Here is a 3743-nt window from a genome sequence, read left to right as displayed (position 1 = left end):
ATTTCAGCGTCAGCTACACTTGTCAAGATTTGTTACTCAGATACGTGAGCTTACAGCAGGTGGAAGCAGATGTGGCTGCTAATGTGATGGGCACTGCAGATATAAGACGTGTCTGTATAGACATAACATCAAAGGGAGATAACAGGAAGTTGGTCTGGAGCACAGAGCAGTTTACCCACAGATTTGAACTTGTTGCTTTCTGAAGAACTATTTTAATTTTTCAAAAAACTTTTCTTTGTGTGGAATAAAACTTCCAAAACTGTTTTTCCATCCTGATGATCAGAAGAGTGTTTGAGGGTCTCAGAGACCCTTCAGAACAACATTAAGTGTTTAAAAATCTTTAAGCTGTTTAGGTGATTACAATCATGTGATTTCCAGGAAGTGCTGCAACGCTGCATGCTCTCTCTCCCTGCAGACTATTTGCTGCTGCCTGTCTCTACATGTTTCCTCTGTGTGTGTTTCTGCTGCTTCATAGTTTCTCACTGTAAACAGATGTACTGAGAGACTCCTGCACTGATGTTTCATAGGAAAGTCCAAACAGCCTCACTGGTTCTCCATGAAGAACAAAGATTTGCTCTCTGTGGCTCCAACACAACTTAAAGACAATCAAAGGTGGACAAAGTTCTGCAGAACAGCTGTGCAGGAGGTCATGACCTTTGACTTTATTCATTAGAACAAGTTTATCTCAATTAACTGACAGACAGTGGAAGGTTTTCTCTACAGGTTCATTTCCTGTTACTTTAATTCTTCTGTCACTTTGCAATTGTGGTCGACTGTCGGTTGGATGGTTTTGCAAAGAGATGTCTGCAAAACAGGAAGTCAAAGCCAAACGATAGACAGGTTAGTTAAGCTGGTTGTACACAGTCGAGTTCACACACAGAGTATTTTAATTTACTATTTCTTCTAATTGCTTGTGTTGAATAAACCTTCAGTAGGTTCATTTTGACCTACAGAGAAAGCAGATGGATTACACCAACCTGACACTTTTTATCTTTATATGGATTTTTGTTCCATCCTGATGATCAGAAGAGTGTTTGAGGATTTAACAGATTTCTTGAGAACAACAGTAAGTGTTTGTGTCTTTTTCTAAAAATCATTTTCAGTCTTTTAGGTAACAAGTTTCAGTTGTCATGGTTACAGTTTGGTTAACATCCACCCACAAAAATGTTTGAACAGAAAAACTGTTTCAAAACTGAGTGAGACTTCATTTAAAATGTAATTTCCTTTCTAGTGGACGTTAAACCTGTAAATCCTGAACCATGAAATCATTGCTCGATAATTCAAATTTTATTGGTCCAACGCATCAAACGTGACTCCAACGTCACTTCCGTACGAGACGTTGCATCCTGTAAGTGTGGAGTTTGACCGAGCGGCTGAACGACAGATCGGTTCTAACAGTCAGTGACTTTCAGCTTTATTTAAACCTTAAATTTAATCTTGTGTCGTCAGATTTAAACTCAGGTTCAGTTATTGAGTGAAAATACCAACAGACTCAGACATTTAGGACAAACTAAGAGTCAGATGAGCAGAAACAGAGAACACGGACATGTCTGCTGTAACTGCGTCACTCTGCTCCACTTTGCTGATGTTCGATGGAGTCTTCATGTTTGTCTCTGCAGGTGAGATTTAACTGTTAGAAAACAAACTGAGTGTCACTCTGGTTAAATTATTAATAATATTTCTCAAAGAATTATTTTCATATTGATTCAGTTTCTCTGTGTGTGTGAAGGAGACACGAGGCTGGTGGGTCTGTGTGGACGTCCGTGTCTGTGACGCAGCTGTGACAGAGACACAGAAATCTAATGTGTTTTATTTTCTTTAGATTTTCCACCCTGATGACCACAGAGGCCTTTGAGGCTTCCAGACGTCCTTCACAACAACAGTAAGTTTTTCTTTCTGTTTCTAAAACTCACTTTTAGTCTTTTAAGCTAAAAAATCTGTTTGAAGGTTTCACTTTACAATTCACCTCCATAGAAAAGGAGGAAATTTAGCAGAAAACCTCAAATTCTAAAACTGGTGATTCTTTGTTCTTTGAATTGGACAGCACTGGATGAACTGGTGATTTACACAGGCTACTGGTTTTGTAAACTGGTGCAGGCTGCTGCTGGTTCTCAGGTTAGTCAGAGTTATGTCGCGGTGTTGTTTGATAAGCTGCTCGGCAGACACAGACCTCCGACCTCGGAGCTGAAGCTGAATCAGGAAGAGGCGGAGCAGGATGTGAGCTTGAAACTTGCTGTGGGAAACAAACTCGGTGCAGAGACAAAACAAACTTCTGATTCAAAGACACAAACTGTTCATACATGACGACTGACACATGAAACAGGTTCAGATCTTTCCTGCCAGGATGCTTCAAGAACTGAAGCAATAAAACTTTCTTTCGACTTCACCTCTTCTGTTGTGACGCACTTGTTTCTGCTCGACCCCGCAGTGCAGCGCACCAAACGTCACAATGACACAACTTCCTGTAAACCAACGTTACTGATCCAACTGCTTTTTAAGCCTAAATTTTAATCTCATGACAGACTGAGACATTTAGAAAAAGCTAAGAGTCAGATCAAGAACCCGGAAATGTTTGCTGTAATTACGTCACTCTGCTCCACTTTGATGTTTGCCGTGTTCGTCTCTGCAGGTGAGATTTAACTTTGACATAAAACAGGAAGTACTGGCTGCATATTAAACATATTTCCCTGAGACTAATTTTCATCCTGACTGTTTCTTTGTGTGTGAGAAGGAAACAGGAGGCTGTGTGTGTCTGTGTGATGTGTTGTAGTGTCAGGAGTCAGTATACAGCTACAAAGCTTTTTGTTCAGTGTATACAAACAGCTGTAGCTCCATAAAGGCAGCATGCAGAGACTCACAGTGTCTTATAATGAGTGGCTGCTTTCTCTCACATTATGTTCACTTATTATCAGCACATGTTGTTGTTCTGTGGAAGCTGCAGGATCTCAAATCATTATGTAAAAACAAGAAACTATAGGTCTCTAGATTCTTTTCAAAATCATCTTGTGCTGATGTTTGAACCTCTCTGAGGACTTCAGGGCACCAAACACTGGAGTATAAATCTACAGAGAATAGATAATAATTGTATATGTGTAGCTGCTGTCAAAGTAGACAGTTGTACTTTGACCTTTAACCTCTCTGCTCTGTGTTGTTTCCTCTTTCAGACCAGGAAATCATCACAGCTGAGTCTGGACAGAACGTCACTCTGACATGTCGAGCTTCAAACAACATTATAGCAGTAAACTGGAGCAGAGCTGACCTGGGAACAAAATATGTCCTTTTTACCGGATGAGCGTTTTTTCCAGACGACCAGCATCCATCTTTCAAGAACCGGGTGGATCTGCAGGACAGACAGATGAAAGATGGAGACGTGTCTCTGATTCTGAAGAATGTGACGATTAATGACACTGGAACATACGAGTGTCGTGTTGCCCAAAAAGAACCAAACCAAGAGAGACCCAGTTTGAAGCTCATCAGCAGCATCTACCTTCATGTTGTTCCTCCAGGTGAGTGAGTAGAGTTGAGTGTGTGTGTGATCAGAGGTGAAGCTGCTTCCTGGTTGTTGATGTTTGTTTCTAAAGATGTTGTTGATGAGACTTTGTAGAAAGCAGCTGGTCTGAGTGATGTGATCAGAGTGCAGTAGATAATGTCTGACAGCAGTTTGAAGAGGAAATGGATTCTGTTCTGTTCTTCACTCATCACCTACCTGACAGCTGACACCTCACACCTGTTTCTCACCTGCA

General features: G+C 40.8%; 1 long non-coding RNA gene across 1 annotated transcript; it reads left to right on the top strand.

Annotated features, from left to right (window-relative positions):
* The first annotated feature begins 841 nt into the window (after positions 1-841).
* LOC120437605 lies at positions 842-3283 on the top strand. The gene is made up of 4 exons (XR_005611285.1): positions 842-1066; positions 1232-1619; positions 1823-1882; positions 3165-3283. It is a non-coding gene; the product is annotated as an uncharacterized LOC120437605 (long non-coding RNA).
* Positions 3284-3743: the final 460 nt, after the last annotated feature.

This window comes from Oreochromis aureus, linkage group 3 (assembly GCF_013358895.1).
Source record: "Oreochromis aureus strain Israel breed Guangdong linkage group 3, ZZ_aureus, whole genome shotgun sequence".
Lineage (NCBI taxonomy): Eukaryota > Metazoa > Chordata > Actinopteri > Cichliformes > Cichlidae > Oreochromis > Oreochromis aureus.
Note: the sequence above shows the minus strand (reverse complement) of the source record. Positions and strands in the feature narration are given on the sequence as shown.